The sequence below is a fragment of the Ambystoma mexicanum genome, chromosome 3p (genome assembly GCF_040938575.1).
Source record: "Ambystoma mexicanum isolate Mex_15411 chromosome 3p, UKY_AmexF1_1, whole genome shotgun sequence".
NCBI lineage: Eukaryota > Metazoa > Chordata > Amphibia > Caudata > Ambystomatidae > Ambystoma > Ambystoma mexicanum.
In genome coordinates this window covers 84,925,208-84,945,464 of record NC_090925.1, presented here as the reverse complement: position 1 = coordinate 84,945,464, position 20,257 = coordinate 84,925,208, and positions in this window count along the sequence as shown.

Below are 20,257 nucleotides of genomic sequence, written 5' to 3'. Positions count from 1 at the left end.
CGTCCAGCTGCGAGGAGCAGAACAACGCGAAGCGTGATTTGCTGATCGGGTGTGGTTTAAATAGCTTTGGAAGAAGTTCCAAGTGTGTATCCTTCCTCCGATCAAGTATGTATCCTTCCCCGACCACACCCGGGTGGAAAGTAGTCCCACAGGTAAAGTAGTTCCTATTCAGGCCTCAAGAGGGCCTGGATGTGGCAGCATGGTCTGCATCATGTAAGTGCACATTAAAACACTTGAACACATGTCTAGCTTTATGAGCCTGGCGCCTAAGGCACCAGGACAGAGGTCCAACATGAGCCTGGCGCCTGAGGCGCCAGGACTGCGTCCAAAGGGCCCCAGCTTGGGCCCGCTGGCACTCCCCTGGGGGAAATGATGCCTGCCTCTGGGGTTGCTGGGTCGGACCTGGCTCCTTGGAGGTAGGCATCATGACACCAAGTGCATGTTTAAATGACTTTCAGAGCCTGTCTTTTCCACCTCATGTTGCACTGGAGAACACATTATGATGTTAATAAATTAAGATCATATTAGTACTGTTAATTATATTAGTTCATTGATCCTCTAATATGTCTCCTGCAACAGAGTCATTTCGGGAGAAAAAAATGGTGCAATTGCTTGTACTGCATTATAGCAATACATTGATCTCATGCAATGGTGCTGTGCTCCCAAATTGCTTGTACCGCATTATAGCAATACATTGATCTCATGCAATGGTGCTGTGCTCCCAAAACACGCTAAATAATCCTACATATCCCCTCCTTTTTCTGAGAATTGTGGCAATGGTCCAAGCCACAATTGAAAGAAATCCAACTTGCTCCCTTTCTTCTTTTTTAAAATGTAACAATTCAATACAATTAATATTCAGGTGTGAAAAATGAAAATTGAAAAATCACTGTTCAATCATCATGATATTAAAATTCATTTTTTAGTCCATCAGTTCTTATAAAATGTTCTATATTTTTCTTCCCAATGGAAGCGTCCATAGTCCAGTGTCTTATTTTTGTACTTGAGTTCAATCACAAATAATAAAATAAAACAAATAACTAAAACAAAGAATTAACATAACAGATTAAAATAATTAATTAAAATAATAAATACGTGGAACTCCATACTCCGGGACACTTGTCTGCCTCTGATATGTCCCGACCAGCGATGTCACATCATTTGGTTCATTCGAGTACTCTTCCATCTTGGCACTCTTGGATCCTTTCCCCATAGAAGTCATCACTTTTTGGCATTCCGGTTACTTTGTCTTCACCTCCACCCAGAGGCCGGCATCATTCGATCTTCATCCAGGGGACTCCAGGACTCCATCGTCTCCCGTGACCTCCAGTACAAATATGTTAATATTCTAAACCAAATAGAAAAGAAACAAATTAAGTACATAGCGCAATACTAACTTCACCCTTTTGCCAAAAATAAAACATGCTTTATATTTCGCCCTTTTTCCTCTTGCTTTCTGAAATTAAACATAGGTTAAAGAGAAAACAAACATACATAAAAAGCATTCAATATTTAATACATTTTCACACCAATTGCATAAATCTTAGCTTCCATGTTTTAATATATATAGTCACATATATTACAGTGTTTATGTGCCATTATCATAATCAACCATCTTTATTTAACTTCTCTGCCACTACTATTGACTAGACCCATTCACTTTACCTGTTTATGTTCAAGGGACTTTATCTGCTTCTACACGCTCAAGTTGTTTAATCTCATGTTTAGGGTGACATGGTTTTATTTGATTTACGTGAACAAACTGTTCTGTTGCTGTTTCACCTTCAGTCTTCAAAGTTTTATAGACCACAGGAGATACCTTATCTATAATTCGATATGGCCCCTGCCAGGCTGCTAGAAATTTGGAATTTTTCTGTTTACTTTTTCCAAAATGAAACTTGTACACCTGATCCCCTACACTGTATTCCTTTATCACTTTCTCTACCCTGACAATAGAGTACCTCATATAGTTTTGTGCTTTGATGTACAATCCATTCAAGGGACTTGTCACGGTCAAATTCACGGACCAATTGGGATATGATGTCTTTCTGTAGCCCATAGAAGTATGCAGTTTTAAACTCATTGGAATTTGAGTCAAAAGATACATCAAAGCGAGAAAATGCTCTTTTTAAGTCTTGTAAAAATTGGCGAGGAGATGTATTAGGTCCAGCAGTAATTGTGTACGCGACTTTCTTTGCCTCCTGCAATGACTGAAAAGGAGAAAAATGACGCCTAATTTCTTTTTCAAACTCCAGCCATGTCATATTCGGCTGTTCATTTAATCCCCTTCTGATGCTGGCCGTCGGGGCATCTAAAGTTAAATGAAAATATTGCCTGTACTGTTCCTTAGGTATCTGGAGTGCTTTAAAAATGTCATGAACCGCTTCTAAGTGATCCTCTATGCAGCATTCCCCTCCCTTTTTAAATGGTTTGATCAGGGCTTTAATGGATTTCATTATCTTTATGGGGCTGCTTGTTGCTATGCACATAATTGCACTACTTGGTGACTCAACCCTGGTTCCAGGTGTATGGGATTGGTGGCGGCCCCCAATGGGAGTATCAAATCCCCCAAGGGCGCTGCAACAAAGTTCAGTCACCGGCCCAGTCACTGGGGCACTAGCTCTTTGGGTAGAAATAGAATTCACCTCAACTCCATTGAATGTGGTACCCTGCCGCCTATCCTGGGACCTGGGAATGCACATTTGCTGTTCTAAGTCCTTACACTTTTTAAGGAGCCTGTTTGCTTCATTTTGCAAATATTTGTTTTCATCACTCATTTTGTTAATTACCTCCTGCATGTCGCACATTTGAATTTGGCACTCATTAAATTCTTTATTCCTCTTGTCTCTTTCTTGAAGCATTTTAACCATTTCTTGTTCCGCATTTTGGAGGTCACTTTCTTTCTCATGATGTTCTTTTTGTAAAAACTGCATCTCCGACACAACCTCATCTTTATCTTGTCTAATGTGGTCCACCAATGCTTTTAAGTGTACCAATTCTTGTTCACTGTCCTCAAATTGTTTCTTGCTTTTGGACAATTGAACATCAAAATCTCTGCATTTTAACATCATGTCTTTTTGGCATACATCCATTTCTGCTCTTAACATTTCCTCTTTTTTACTTGCCCCATCTAAGTCAGTCTTTAACCTGTTAATTAGCTGGGTGTCATTTTCTTGCATTCGCCGGGACCTATTCAAAATAAACCAGATTTTGGCGCATAGCCGTATCAAACAGTCTTTCTCTTCATTTTTATCGGCTGCATTTAATAACCTTAGAAGGCAACCTGAATTATGCTGCCTTCTGCAAAAAAATTGTCTAGTTTTTCTTTCTGCACCTCACCCTGAATGCGGTCATGCCATTTTGAGGTACTGTTTGATGACCACGTGAGAATGTGGTTTCCCTTTGACACATTCTGAAATTAGTTTTTAGTGACACACTGCTATTATGAAATGGGTTCCCTTTAATGTACAGATGTTGGTGTGAGACACACTTGCCATGCCCAGTAGGTGCTCTATGATCACTTTCCCGGCCTGCAACTGTAAGAGGATTCAATTCAGCACTACAGCTAAGTTAACGCCTAGTCTAGAATACTGAATGAAAACCCTTATTGATATATCTTTAGGTCCAGTTCATGCGTTCCGGATGACTACCCCTATATAACACCCCTCTCTTGGAATCCCCCTGACCCCACTGAGCCAAGAAGTAGTTCTGTTTTGCAAGTTAAAAAGGTTTATTTGAAACTTTAAACAATATGGATATCACACTTTATAATAAATTAATAATTGAATAGCACACTTAATCTGATATGATAAAGATCAACAACGGAGAATCTGGCACTAGGCACACTTCTTATCATCGCTAATGAGTTGACATGAAATGGATAAGGTAGCACACTGGTAAATAGGAACAAAAGTATAATGTGGTATAGAATGCTTTATAGGGTTCAAGGAAATGCAAGGTTGAATGAATGAAATGCAGTATAGGAAATACTCAATATGATTTCAACAAACAATGTAATCACTTTTCTCTGGCAATCCCCTCCCCCCCTTGATGCAATGCAAGGAAATGGAAGGAAGCACACAGTTCTCAGAAATGCAATCAATGTAATCAGTTCAATCCCCCCCAAGCTTAGACAACAGAAGTTTAAAACACAGATAGGAGTTTTGAAAACACAGGCCCAAATGCTTTGATATGTGCTAGCAATGGATGAGAAATATGCCGGAAATGCTTTTTAATTCCCTTTCAGAGGTTCAGGGTGAGTGGTATCTAGTTAATATTAGTCCAGACTCACACTAGCAATGATGCAGGGATAGTTAGCAGGTTAAACGAATTTCTGGCAAATGGAAGGCAAGCAGCAGCAGTTTTTACATGTGAAGAAATTTGCTATCTCTATCGTTTTGGGGTCCTAGGAAAGCCTATGATCTCAGCTTCCAAATGAAAGTTACTGCAAGTCTCTAGCACAAACGGTTGCGGAGATATGAACGATTGAATAAAGGTCGTTTTTCAGATTTGAAATTTTAAAGTTCAAAAAGACAAGTGCAGCTTGCAACTAGAAAATGACAAGTGACAGCTTTACAAACGACAGGTGACAGTTAGGAGGCAGTTCTACTTAGATTAAATAGATTGAATTATATTATTTTAACTAGGAGATTGGTTCTGCACAGTTTTCTAGGTACTCACACTATATTCTTGAGTGAAATGGGCCTCGCCATGGATCTGGTCAGGGTTTTGGACTGGGCTCGGGTCTCTCTCTCTGGGCACAGCACTGCTTTCTCTCTGGGTACAGCACTGCTTTCTCCCTCTGGTCTGGTCTCTAGTTCTGGATAGATTGAAGTCTCTAGTTTGGCTCTCTGGAGGTTTGATGGAGGTAAAGTCTGGATCTCTGGATGTTGTATGGTCCGGCAGAGCGCGTTGCAGCAAATGGAATTGAAGGTCCCTATCTGTCCTGTCTGTCTGCTTTTATGTGTTTAGAATGTGGGTGTGTTCTAGCATCACTGACCCTACCTCTCTCTCAGCTTCTAATTGGTCAAACTTCCATTTATCATTTGATTGGGGAATGAACTGTGAGTCAGAGGGATGTCATTTTACAGCCTGCAGAAAGTCCACTCCTCCTGTCAACTTACACACAAATCTAGATTTGAAACAAATACATGTTTGCAGAGGTACATATTGTTTTAAAATCATATGCACCCATCATGCATTACAGGAGGTATCCCCTGTTCAAACTCTGCTCTTCCTGGGAGCTTGCATTCAGAAATGGCACATATTTCACTTTTTAACTGATTTTGCAATTTCTGACATTGACCCAACTTTACATACATGTGCGCAGGGAGTACGGACATTCACTGATGAAGTTTCAGATTTTTAACATGCATACATTTAGAGTTATCCCCACTTTTCCGCTAAAACCCCCCTGAACACGCCACCGGGTCGAAAAACCTCTTAAAATGTGGGCAGAAAAATCACAAGAATTATGGTATCATTTATAACATTTTCACATGTCCGCTCTATGAGTTATTCATCTTTTTAAAGTTATGTTCTGGCTCCAAAGGGGTGTGGTTTACCCTCAGCACAAGGTTGAATTTCTGTTTTTTTCCAGTTCTGCCAAGCCAGCTTGCTCTCACAGGCAGTGCCCCTCCCAGCTCCTGCCAAGAGGAAGCTACATTTTACGACTGCGGTAATAAAAACCTTTGCCTGAGTGAAGAGGGCTTTGTTCACTCTCCTGCAGAGCACAGGTAATTCAATTATCAGATAGATGGCATATCCTTAGTGTGGGCAGCAAAAGGAAGGTTGGCCTGGGAACACAGCTGTGACTCAAGTTTCACTCCTGATGGGGGTAGTTGCCAGGCAGAATTCAGTTCCTTAAGCCAGGTTTCAGATAAAATGTCACTTTTTGTTCCCCAGTTCCTGCATTCAAATAAAACTAAACATTTTTACATATGCAGCTAGAATGCTGATTCTAAGTGCAAAACTATGACATTTCAACAGTTACAAAGGCATGTGACCCCAAACATAGGCCACTCATTAATCTAAACATTTTCGATTTTAGTGTCTTTAAATCCAGTGCAACTTAAACTGCTGACTCCATAGCTCAGCCAGTTTTGTTATAAGCATTGTTCTGGGCTCTTCATTTCCCAGATTTTGTAGGCACACAAAACTCCATTCTACCAAATGTCTGCTGGTGTTCAGTGAATATTTTTCACATATTGCAATGTTTGAAATAGGCACTTTGGCTTGCCTTCAGAGAAACACAGGGTGGTTTTAAACTGCCGGCTTTTGGATAGTGGTGAGTACTGGTACTGCACCCATTTTTGGGATTTAAGAAAATTAATTCCCCACAATTCTAGGTTGCATTTGGCAATCAGCATTGCCATTCCCAATGGTTTCAGACTACTGTGCGGGTAGTCCAATGGTGGTTTTAAAGCGCTTTGAAGCTAACCGGCGCTACTGTCTTTCCTGGATTTCGGCGCACATGTGGGTTTTCCGCCATCTTGAATTTTCTAAGCCCACAGCACCAAATGTTGTGGCATGATAGCTTAAACGTGGGTCAGGACACCCAACAACCCCCCCCACGTGACTGCCCCTTGAATTTGAGTCGATGGGGAGTCGCGTGCACAAGGGTTTTGACCCATGCACCGGTCTGTCCGCATAATCTTCTTCCTCTTCTGTAGATGGCACAGTTCAGCATCTTCTTCTCCATCCGGTACTGATCGATGGGTTCTCCTCGCCGGTCCTGATGTGAATATTGGGCGGTCCACTGGGCCCATTGGATCTTCGTTCCCGGTCTCCGTATCATCCTCCTTGGCCCGTCTTCAGGTTTTCTTTCTCCTAGGACGACAAAGGAAGAGCGGCAATACCTACTCATAGACTTTTTCCACCACTGTTGAGATAGTGGGGCAGCATATGCATTTCATCATCACGAAACATTACATTCTTATTTTGAAAAAATAAAAACAGTATAACTAAGAGACAGTTTCATGCAAATCACAATATTTTAGAGACTAGATGTGGTATGTTTTATGGTTGGAACTGAATTAGTCTGAGACAGTACCCGCTAGGATTCCAGAGGATTCCTCCAGTTGTTGCAGAGTGTGCCTGGGATGGCAACATTTCAACTGGTTTATGTGGACCCACTTGTCTTCCCCCTCTGCCAAACCGCCTTTGGGGATGTGGATTTTGTAGGCCACAGGTAAGATCTTGTCGATGATCTCAAAGGGTCCTTTCCATGTAGGCAAAAATTTGCGCTGCTTGGCCTGGTTCCTTTGGAAGTTGTATAGATAGACCCGGTCTCCCACCTGATATTCCTTCCTGGAAGTTTTCAGGTCATAGTGGGTCTTCATGCTATCAGCTGATCTTTCTAGATTCTGCTGAGCATAAGCAAAAGCATGTTGGAGATGTTTCCTTAAATTCTCCACATACTCATGAGTTGTGGAGGCATTTATTAGTGTCTGCTCCTGGGTCCTGTAGAGCAAATGCTGAGGAAGCACCATCTTGCGCCCAGTCATCAACTCAAATGGTGACATTTTGGTTGCAGATGAAGGGGTAGATCTGATGGCCATTAGGACCAGAGGTAATCGGATATCCCAACTTGGCCCAGAATCTGCCACAAACTTCTTTAATATGCTCACAATTGTCCGGTTATATCTCTCTACTGCCCCAGAAGAAGCTGGTCTATAAGCAATATGCAGCTTTCTCTTGACCCCCAGTATCTCCCACATCTTTGTCATTACTTCACTGGTGAAGTGGCTACCTCTGTCTGACTCAATCCTTTGAGGTAGACCAAAACGGGAAAAGATGTGGTTAATCATCAAGGCAGCTGCCGTTTCTGCCTTGCAGTTTGGGGCTGGGAGACATTCCACCCACTTGGTAAACAAGCATGTCACAGTCAACATGTACTTATTCCCCCTAGCCGAGCGAATCACAGGGCCTACAAAGTCGATTTGTAAATCTGACCATGGCAGTGTCATTCCCCTCTTTTGTAAAGGCGCCCGGTGTGTGAGGGATGTCGGCTGAAATTGTGCACACACAAGACACCCCTTCAAGTATTGGTCGAGGTCCTGCCCCATGTGTGGCTAGTATGCAACCTCTCTTAAGATTTCCAATGTTGTGTGAAACCCCCTATGACCGGCAGTGGCCGCATCATGGGCGTGACTTAACATCAGGCTTCGGAATGAGGTAGGAACCACCCACTGATCGTGGCCAGCTTTGGATTTCCTTACCAGCAAACCGTCTTGGATTCGGAACATTTTTGGACATTTCATCAACACTCTTAGGTCCTCTTTCCCAATGTAATCGGTATCCGTCAGGGGAAAGTTCTCAGGGTCCTCAAGGTGCTGGTAAAATTTACCAATAATTGGATCCCCCTTCTGAGCGGTAATCAAATCAGCATCAGGGGTCTCCTTACTCCATTGTACAATTGAAAGGTCGTTGTGAGCATTTGTCTGGGACCTAGTGATGGCAGTGACCTGGATTTCCCCCAACAGGGACTCAATCTCAATTAGATCCCCTTGGATGGCCCCGGTTTTGGCCAGCTGATCAGCTAAGTCAAACAATTGTGGACTATGCTCTTGTTGCCAATGGAGATTTTGAGCATACACCTGCTTGGCAGGAGATGTTTTGAATAGGGTGCTTCCAGGTCCATTTCCCACTTGTCTATCAGTTTGAAGGTGGGAATGGCTGGATCTTTTGGGAGTTGGCGAAACATGGCTTCGCTGATGAAGCTCTTACCATTGTTCACGCACACTCGAGCGAGAACAGAGTCCTTCCCATCATTTAACTGAACAGGGATGAACAACTGCTCTCCAATTTGCTGAATATCAGCCAGGCTTTGAGCTGATTTCACATCTTTCTGGACTATAGGAGTGGGTGTTTCAGATTGTGGATTGGTATAGAATTTCAGAGTGTTTCCTTCCAGCGTGGAATACCACCTTAAACTGGAAGGAAGGTTGATTTTCAGAAATAGAGAGGACCCCCCATCACCAGTCTGTTGTCCTACTGCTATAACTGTCACGTCTGGAATTTGGTTGTTCTGGAAGTGAAATTCTACTTGGTCAGATTTTTGTTCAACCATGTGGCAGGTGCCGTTTAAACTAACATGGTTGACACTCTGTTTTAATTTTATTGGTCGGCTAGTCTGGGTCCAGAGGACCTTGTTTACGCAATCTATTAGGGGTGACAACCTTCTCAGGAGGTCATTCCCTAGTAAACAAGGGGTGCCCTCTGGGGTCACAACTATGACCGGGTGTTTCAACTTGTGTCGCCCAATTTTAATGTCCAAGTCTGCAGTCCCCTCAACGGGAATTTCCTTCCCGTCAAAGTTCTGTAGTTGTCCCGGAAGAGAGGTGAGAGGAATTTGGTAATTCTCTCCCCTTCCTGCATTCAGTTCGTCAAAGGCCCTTCTGGACAGAAGGGTAGCTTGAGATCCAGTGTCCACCAGTGCCGAGATTGTACCCTGCCCCTGTACTTGTACCGGGGCATAATATCTTCCCTCCTTCTCCTCAAGGGGGCACAGATAATGTACATTTTTGGACAACTGGTGGGCTAATTTTCTGGTTTTGGACATCGCTAGCGAAGAGATATGGGCAGAATTCTGTGGAGAGCCTTGGGAATCTGAAAGAAAAAGTTGGCAACTGGAGATCAGAGCCATTGTGGGTTCCCCTGGCTCCGGTTCTGGGCCGCCCCCCCCTTTTTGGAGGCAGTCACCAGGATGGGTTTGAACCAGGGGATTTTCTTGCGGTTGGTTCTGGGATGAGATGGTGGGCGGCGGTAGCTCAGTCTCCACATCTCCCCAGTCTGGATTTGCATCCCTAGGGACCCATTTTTCTTTGGGAGGAGTTCCCCCCTCTCTGAAGGAGAAGATCCTTTTCTCAGGATCCTCTGAGGATCCCTCTCCCTCAAATTGGAAGATCTGTACCTCCTCCTCAAACTGAGTCTGTTTGGGTCTTTTGTTTCTCCTACCCCCCCTCTGCTCCTTAGGAGGCAGACTTTCAGGGGCAAGAGATTTCGTTTCCGGTTCCTGGGTTTCCAGGGGCTGTTTACAAGTGAGGAAGGAAGCTTCCTCCAAGGCTTTACACCCCCCTTCCCTTTGTGCCTCCTCCCTGGGAACCGGTGAGTTATCGGGGTGCTGCCCCCGTCATTGTTCTGGAGCACCAGGTCCAGAGTTGGGTGCGTTCTGCGCCGGCATGCCCATCTGAGGGTTCTGCTGAGCCCTCAGTATGTGACCCAGGTCCCGCGCCATGTTTTGAACCTGGCGCTCTAACTGGGAAACCCGCTCAGGCTGATACGGGGCCCTGTTTTCTCCCCTGGGCTGATCCCGGGAAGGGTAGCTGTCCCTCCTCTGGTAATACCCCGGGTTGGGAAGATTTGGGTACCCCTCCACCCTTGGCCTCCCCTCTCCCGGATTCAGTGGTCTGGGCTCAGGGAACTGGGGAAAGAAGGATGGATGGTTTTGGGGCTGAAAGTCGGGTGGATATCTGGGGAAAAAGTTCTGCCCAGGGTTTGGTAAATTTCTGCCCTCCTGTGGGAAGTTTGGAGGGAAGTTCCCTGGGTTAGGTGCTTGTCTGGATCCCCCCCCTTGGGCTGGAGGAGTCCACACATAACCCAGGATGGGTCGATTTCCCTTGTAACGGGAACTTACATAATCAGGAGAGCGAGGGACCCCATTTGTGGGGCTGCCTCCTTGGCTCCCTGTCTGTGACTGACCCGAGGACCTCCTGGGCCTAGCATTATTAGGTGCAGGCAGGTTTTTAGGCCCCCCCATCTCCAGATCCAAAACGGGGGTGACCTTTACCTCTGCCACCTTGGCAGCAGCAGGGGTGCTGTTGGCTTTGGGGTTTTTCTGGGCATTACTTTCGCTATCTATCGGTTTCTGCACCTCATAGATCCGGGTAGCCTGTTCAATGACCCAGTCTAAAGATCTTTTCTCGTGAAAATCCCTCACGAGCTGGGTCATGATATATTTGGGCAAGGCATGGAAAAACGTATTTATAAATTCCCTGCTATCCGTGCGCACCCTTCTTGTGGTCTGGGCAAAAGCCTGCTTTAACTCCTGCACACATTCTTGTGGGGCCTGATCCTCCCCACATTGCAAATTGTAGGCTGCCTTGCGAGCCTCTTGAGGATTTCTGTGAACAGAAAAATGTTTCAAGATGGCCGCCTTATAGGTGGACCATCTTAAATGATTTTGGTCCTCCAGCCCCGCAAAGAAACTGGAGTATTCCGGGGAGAAGGTCCACTTTACATATTGAATACAGCTTTGGCTGTCCTTCAAATGGAAAGTCTCCATCATTTGTTCAAACAACTCTAAGTGCTCCCAAACAGAATACTTAGCGTTCTTATGGTAAGGCGTGATGACGCTCCTGATTGCCTTAATCTGCTTTAAGGGGTCCTTAAGCAAGGCCCTTTTTGCCTTATTGGCCTTTTTGGTTCGGGTAACCCTTGTCCATTCTTCCTCGGACTCAGAGGCACTGCTCCCAGAGGTTCCCGTCTGTTCTTCCAGGTTTTCCCGGATTCTGCGAGCCTGGGAATGGCTGGCAGAATGTGGGGACCTGGTCTCCTGTGTCCTGCGCAGTTCAGAGGAGTCTTCAGATTCCTCCTTGCTGCCAGGATTTGATGGGTACCCCCTCCACTGACCTAACTGGGCAGAGGTTTTCAGGATGCCCTTAATGGGCCTACTCTCCTGGGGTTCCCCATTGAACTGTACTGTACTTGGGTGCCCATACCCGGATGCCCACCCCTCCATTCCTGAGTGGTACTGGCCTATGAGCCCCATACTCTTAGCTGGATAGTAATCTGCCATCCCTGCGGCCCTGTGCTCATGTGCGCCAGGGGACATGGGGGTGGTAGAGTCCAGGGACTGGGGGAGATGAAGGCCCCTGGTGTTAGGGCTCCTGCGGTTATGGTCAGGAGTCTCTCTTTCCCAGCGGACCTCATCTCTATCCGCCCCTGCTCCCTGTTGCAATGCAAGAGCCTGCATTTGTGCTTTCATTTCCTCTGTTAAGGCCTTACTCGACTCTATCAGTCTCTCCTGCATCGCTACCTGTTGTTGGAGCCTATCATTGTATTGACAGAGGGCCTCATTTTCCCTCTGTGCTTCCTGGTTGGTCCTGGAGAACTGGGCCAGTCTTTGCTGCAGGAGGGTTACCTCCTGAGCTGTGTCCCTATTGGCCTGCTCCTTTCTTGCTAGAGCATCCTCCACCCTCCTGGTGTGCTCTAGCAAGTTCTGGTGTTCTTTTTGGAGGTCACCCAGTCCCTGGTGGGCCAGGTGATTTTCTTCCATTTTTCTTTTTAAATGGCAGACTTCCTGGCCTAAGGTATCCCTTTCCTGACTAAGAGCCTGCATCTGTGCCGCCAGGTCGTCCCTTTGCCTTTGGAAGGCACCAGCATTCTGGCGCTCCTGATCAAACTCTGCCTGGGTATCCAGGTCTTTCAGAATTAGTTTGTTGCTCTCTGCCTTCACTCTATCTAGGTGGCCTTGCAGGGTGACTACCTGCTCAGCACATACCCTGTTGAAGTCCAGTTGTTGCTCCAGCTTTTTCTGGTTTTGCAGTAGGGAGTCCAAACCTTCTTGGTATTCCTTCTGCAAGGCCAGAAATCTGGTATCCTGTTCTACCTTTTCCTGTTGCAGCACATCCATATCCTTCTTTATTTTAATGATGTGCTGCCTACTATCATCTTCTGACTCCTGGCTCCTCTGCAGCCTCTGCTCAGAAGAGACCAGGTCAGATTGGGCCTTCTGTAATGCCATCTGTTGCCTATTTGCCAGATTTTGGCTTTCAGCACATCTATCCTGCATGTCTCCCATATATAGGTACAGGTATGCTGCTATCCTGGCAATCTTATTGTGTTCCTCTTTGGCTTTAGGAGCCATATATAGTTCACTCAGGGCCACATGTAAGGGACCCTGATCTCTATATATATCTGACCCTGTTTCAGTGACCTGTTGTGTGATGGCCTGCAACCACACATCCTGGCCCTGTTCGGTCCATTCACCTCTCACAAATAGCTTATGCAAGAGGTGCTCTCTGGCTATTTTCATGTCTACTAAGGTCGTCATTCTAGAGATTGGTCTCTGTCCTGACTTACAGAAGTTTGTATTTTATTTTTGCAGAACAGAACTTTTCTTGGAGTGTCCCTTTTGAGGAATGCTTCACAGCGTAATGCAGCGTGGTGATCCGACCGGATGTATGTATCCCGTCAGTTAGCACACTGTATTAAGCTGCACAAGTGGTAAATCTAACCCAACGTCTCGGCTCGAGCCCCCAATTTGTAAGAGGATTCAATTCAGCACTACAGCTAAGTTAACGCCTAGTCTAGAATACTGAATGAAAACCCTTATTGATATATCTTTAGGTCCAGTTCATGCGTTCCGGATGACTACCCCTATATAACACCCCTCTCTTGGAATCCCCCTGACCCCACTGAGCCAAGAAGTAGTTCTGTTTTGCAAGTTAAAAAGGTTTATTTGAAACTTTAAACAATATGGATATCACACTTTATAATAAATTAATAATTGAATCGCACACTTAATCTGATATGATAAAGATCAACAACGGAGAATCTGGCACTAGCACACTTTTTATCATCGCTAATGAGTTGACATGAAATGGATAAGGTAGCACACTGGTAAATAGGAACAAAAGTATAATGTGGTATAGAATGCTTTATAGGGTTCAAGGAAATGCAAGGTTGAATGGAATGCAGTATAGGAAATACTCAATATGATTTCAACAAACAATGTAATCACTTTTCTCTGGCAATCCCCTCCCCCCCTTGATGCAATGCAAGGAAATGGAAGGAAGCACACAGTTCTCAGAAATGCAATCAATGTAATCAGTTCAATCCCCCCCAAGCTTAGACAACAGAAGTTTAAAACACAGATAGGAGTTTTGAAAACACAGGCCCAAATGCTTTGATATGTGCTAGCAATGGATGAGAAATATGCCGGAAATGCTTTTTAATTCCCTTTCAGAGGTTCAGGGTGAGTGGTATCTAGTTAATATTAGTCCAGACTCACACTAGCAATGATGCAGGGATAGTTAGCAGGTTAAACGAATTTCTGGCAAATGGAAGGCAAGCAGCAGCAGTTTTTACATGTGAAGAAATTTGCAAATCGCGGCAAAATTCGCGGATGCGCCGAGCGCTATTACAGAGGAACCACAAGGACTATCTCTATCGTTTTGGGGTCCTATGAAGGCCTAGGATCTCAGCTTCCAAATGAAAGTTACTGCAAGTCTCTAGCACAAACGCTTGCGGAGATATGAACGATTGAATAAAGGTCGTTTTTCAGATTTTACATTTTAAAGTTCAAAAAGACAAGTGCAGCTTGCGACTAGAAAATGACAAGTGACAGCTTTACAAATGACAGGTGACAGTTAGGAGGCAGTTCTACTTAGATTAAATAGATTGAATTATATTATTTTAACTAGGAGATTGGTTCTGCACAGTTTTCTAGGTACTCACACTATATTCTTGAGTGAAATGGGCCTCGCCATGGATCTGGTCAGGGTTTTGGACTGGGCTCGGGTCTCTCTCTCTGGGCACAGCACTGCTTTCTCTCTGGGTACAGCACTGCTTTCTCCCTCTGGTCTGGTCTCTAGTTCTGGATAGATTGAAGTCTCTAGTTTGGCTCTCTGGAGGTTTGATGGAGGTAAAGTCTGGATCTCTGGATGTTGTATGGTCCGGCAGAGCGCGTTGCAGCAAATGGAATTGAAGGTCCCTATCTGTCCTGTCTGTCTGCTTTTATGTGTTTAGAATGTGGGTGTGTTCTAGCATCACTGACCCTACCTCTCTCTCAGCTTCTAATTGGTCAAACTTCCATTTATCATTTGATTGGGGAATGAACTGTGAGTCAGAGGGATGTCATTTTACAGCCTGCAGAAAGTCCACTCCTCCTGTCAACTTACACACAAATCTAGATTTGAAACAAATACATGTTTGCAGAGGTACATATTGTTTTAAAATCATATGCACCCATCATGCATTACAGGAGGTATCCCCTGTTCAAACTCTGCTCTTCCTGGGAGCTTGCATTCAGAAATGGCACATATTTCACTTTTTAACTGATTTTGCAATTTCTGACATTGACCCAACTTTACATACATGTGCGCAGGGAGTACGGACATTCACTGATGAAGTTTCAGATTTTTAACATGCATACATTTAGAGTTATCCCCACTTTTCCGCTAAAACCCTCCTGAACACGCCACCGGGTCGAAAAACCTCTTAAAATGTGGGCAGAAAAATCACAAGAATTATGGTATCATTTATAACATTTTCACATGTCCGCTCTATGAGTTATTCATCTTTTTAAAGTTATGTTCTGGCTCCAAAGGGGTGTGGTTTACCCTCAGCACAAGGTTGAATTTCTGTTTTTTTCCAGTTCTGCCAAGCCAGCTTGCTCTCACAGGCAGTGCCCCTCCCAGCTCCTGCCAAGAGGAAGCTACATTTTACGACTGCGGTAATAAAAACCTTTGCCTGAGTGAAGAGGGCTTTGTTCACTCTCCTGCAGAGCACAGGTAATTCAATTATCAGATAGATGGCATATCCTTAGTGTGGGCAGCAAAAGGAAGGTTGGCCTGGGAACACAGCTGTGACTCAAGTTTCACTCCTGATGGGGGTAGTTGCCAGGCAGAATTCAGTTCCTTAAGCCAGGTTTCAGATAAAATGTCACTTTTTGTTCCCCAGTTCCTGCATTCAAATAAAACTAAACATTTTTACATATGCAGCTAGAATGCTGATTCTAAGTGCAAAACTATGACATTTCAACAGTTACAAAGGCATGTGACACCAAACATAGGCCACTCATTAATCTAAACATTTTCGATTTTAGTGTCTTTAAATCCAGTGCAACTTAAACTGCTGACTCCATAGCTCAGCCAGTTTTGTTATAAGCATTGTTCTGGGCTCTTCATTTCCCAGATTTTGTAGGCACACAAAACTCCATTCTACCAAATGTCTGCTGGTGTTCAGTGAATATTTTTCACATATTGCAATGTTTGAAATAGGCACTTTGGCTTGCCTTCAGAGAAACACAGGGTGGTTTTAAACTGCCGGCTTTTGGATAGTGGTGAGTACTGGTACTGCACCCATTTCTGGGATTTAAGAAAATTAATTCCCCACAATTCTAGGTTGCATTTGGCAATCAGCATTGCCATTCCCAATGGTTTCAGACTTCTGTGCGGGTAGTCCAATGGTGGTTTTAAAGCGCTTTGAAGCTAACCGGCGCTACTGTCTTTCCTGGATTTCGGCGCACATGTGGGTTTTCCGCCATCTTGAATTTTCTAAGCCCACAGCACCAAATGTTGTGGCATGATAGCTTAAACGTGGGTCAGGACACCCAACACAACGCACCATAAATATGTTGGGTATTTTGTGTAGATTTGGAGCCTAGCGGTATTTTCTTACCGCCAAAAATAAAGTAATTCAGCAATAATCACTCCTTGCATTCAGATTGGGTTTGGTATTATAGTAATATAGTGGATATGCATTATTTCAGTACACAGATACATTTAGTTGATATGCATTTCGTTGTGGTATAGTGATGAGCATAATTTCTTTGTTTTATTTGTGGCTCCAACATACAAAACCCCTTTCTTTTGTTTAGACTGTTCTTGTGATCTCTAGAGGCCTCAGGCTTCTACATTATTCAAGAACACCACATTTTCATATGGAATGCCACTTATGGCTGTTATCACTGATTTATCTACAGTGAGCTATGCTTCCATAAAGTATTCACAATAACATGTGGTATAATCATTAATTTATTTACATTAGTGAAACTATTTCCAGAAGCCTCTCTTTCTGCTGACTCATATACATCCAGCAAACTATTTCATTATGTTCCACTCAGAAATCACACACACATATATACACTGAGTGGAACCACACACACAGCTAATTATAATTGCTCATAACATTACTTTATCTGCATAGAAACTTGGCGCTTTAAGCACCATTCCCTCTATGGCATAACATTTTTTTAGACACCAAATGAAACAGAAACAAGAATACTCTTAGGCAGAATGTGTTATCACAAGTTCATTTTACAATGATACATTACCATTCGTGAGACAATCCTCTTCTGAAATAAAAACATGAGAAAGACAAAATGCAAGAACACTACGAATTTCATTTCATATTTGCACAAGGGAGAGAAAAAATTACATCGTTTGTTTTGCCTTCAGCTGGCAACATTAAAATGTGTCATTTGAACACAGTGAAAAGCTATCGCTACACTGCCTGTCTAAAATAGATCTCATGCACATACCGCACCCTCACTTTCATACAAGATAATTACCAGCGAATTGTAGCTGTTTAGCACGCGTACTCCCCGGACTGGTCGCTTTCTTTAAATGGCTCAAAGCTTTCCTTCAAAGCACCCCAGCGAGGACATGCAGTTCTGATCTGCGGTCTCTCAAGCCGGTGCTTATCGACTGGAATATTCAGTCTGGGAAAGTTAGCAATGGACTGGGATGGCACCTCTCAATCAGGAAATCCCATAGAAACTCTTCCGGGTCTTCCCCGGAGCTGTGTAAAATGTCCTCTGCCTTTCTTCCTCCCCGAAATGTACCAAGAGACCTCTGTTACATCCCTTAAGGTGACGTGTCACCAATGAAAATGCACAATAATCTATCCTTCTCTTCTAACAATGGCTTGGCTTACACGGTTTAGAAACTGTATGTACTCATTTCCTGGCATGCAGATTTCACATCCAGCTAACACAGTGAACAGAGAAAAAAAAAATGAATCCAAGTACACGTTTAAATGACTTTCAGAGCCTGTCTTTTCCACCTCATGTTGCACTGGAGTACACATTATGATGTTAATAAATTAAGATCATGTTAGTACTGTTAATTATATTAGTTCATTAATCCTCTAATGTGTCTCCTGCAACAGAGGCATTTCGGGAGAAAAAAATGGTGCAATTGCTTATACCGCATTATAGCAATACATTGATCTCATTCAATGGTGCTGTGCTCCCAAATTGCTTGTACTGCATTATAGCAATATATTGATCTCATGCAATGGTGCTGTGCTCCCAAAACACGCTAAATAATCCTACATGCTGCAAGACTGTGTAGACACTGGAGACCAAAGACGTAAACATAAAATAATGCAATATGTACATTGCGAAGCCAAAGTCTTGAATATGGTCTCATCTTGCTTGGAGACAGACATCGAAGAATCCTGTTTATGAAATTTTGACTTAATCCATTTGGAACTAAAGAAGTTCTCAGTCTGTGGGCAACTAACTGAATAAAGGACACAAGATGCAGATGTTGTAATAAGGCAGAACTTAAGCATTTGACTCTATACTGCCTGACATTAAGATCAGTGAGATTTTAGTATTTAACATCGTTTATAGCAGAAAGGCAATCGAATAGTGTTGAAGACTGGTGGTCCTTCTGTTTTGTCAAAACAAACAAGAAACTAACATTTGCTCTGGCGTTTTTCATTGGAACAATTGGTAAAACTGTTAGCAGATAAAGATGAGAACACTGTACAGTAAGGGCAGATGTTGTAAACTTGTCAAACATGTTTTTTTGTGAAACACATGGACATAGAGTTGAACGTTTATGATAAATGGTATGCCAGGTTGTAAAATAAAGAATATATTTTCAAGGTTTGTAATAAACCAAATAAAATAAAATAAAAAAAAATTAAAATTGAAATGCACTATTTTGTATCAGAAGATTATTGTTAGAAGCTGCACCTGTGAGCCTCTCGTAGACCTCCACAGTGGATGATATGATATTTGGAGACATTATCAAAGGCATATATGGCAGGGGCAGGGCCTGTCACGGAGCAGGTGTGGCACATTCAATGTAACTAGGTCTTGTAAAGCAGGGAAGTAGGTCTATTGATCCCTTTTTGTTGGTGGCTCTTCTGCCTGAATGCAGCAAGTGGACTGCTGGGAAGGCTAGTGGGTAAAGACGGAGAGTGGTAAATGTCAGTGTGAATGTGATGCTCCATGGCAAATGGTGGAGTAGGGTATCTGTGTACCAGTCCTCCTTAAGGTATGTGGGCTTAGGTGGGTTTCTGTGGGCAAAAGGCTCCCAACCTACCATAACAAGCTGTTAATTGGGAACAATGCCATCTGACTGCTGTGAACAAGTACAGATGTGTGCTGCATGTGGTTGTTGAGGCACGAGTGGTGTAAGGTCTGACTGTGAGAATCATTGCTGATGATAGTTTTAAAGAGGTAGATGTCATAACTATCTTTTATAAGTCATATACGCGAAAGGCTGGCAGGACTAGGGGATGTTTGGCTGTGCCTGACTCAGCCTTTCATCATTCGGAGTGCAAACCAAGTGAGTAACGTTGATATGGATAGTACTAAAGACGTGTGGAATGTTGAGATGTGTGTAAGGCCAATCATTGGTACATGAATACAATTAAAAGGAATTGTATGAGGTATTGTGTTAGAACTGTACTACAGATAGCATGACAATTACCTTCTAGCACATCTCCCTGCTTGGCCCCCAAAACAGTAGCCTAATTCCTAAAGAGCCTCTGAATGAGTGTACCTTAGAGGCACTCATTCAGACGCACTCCCCCCCTGTGCAAGTAAGTAGGTGTTTATGCACCAAATACACAGAAATGAGGGTCATCCCTGTGCGCCTTTTCAAAAGGCACAGGAAGAGGCGCAAACCATGATAGCATCATTTCACTCCCTATACCCCAAACAGGGATTGAAATGTTTTTGTTTTCAAGTAAAGGGCCCATCTCTGTGAAAATACTTATATTGAATAACATAAGTGAAAATACATGAAGTAACAAACATGGAGTTAAAGACAATTTAAAAAATGTTGCCGGAGCTGCTCCCGATTGGGAAATGCCGGCTCAAACAGTGTCGCCGGTTGTAACACTTTCATCAATTAAATGTGGGTTTCTTTGAATCTCTGGACATGTTTTGTTTTTGTTTCATTTACAATATAGTAAACATAAAGAGGAGAGTGGGCACTGTGCCATTTGAAATATATCAGCCTTGCTGAGACATGCTAGCACTTCCCCATTGAAACTAGTATTAAGAACTAAGGTTGAGTGTTTTCATCCAAGATTCCCATGAGGAATCCTTTTAGGCTCCATCTACTCCTGAATTAATAGTACTTGCTTGTAGTTAAAATGTGAGGTCAAGTGAAGGTGTGACACGGGCTACATATAACTAACCGTAGATCTGGTATCTGCACCTCACAGTAAAATATTAAAGGAACTGCACATACTCGGACAGCCTCCCTCCATTCCTCACCTTCTGCTC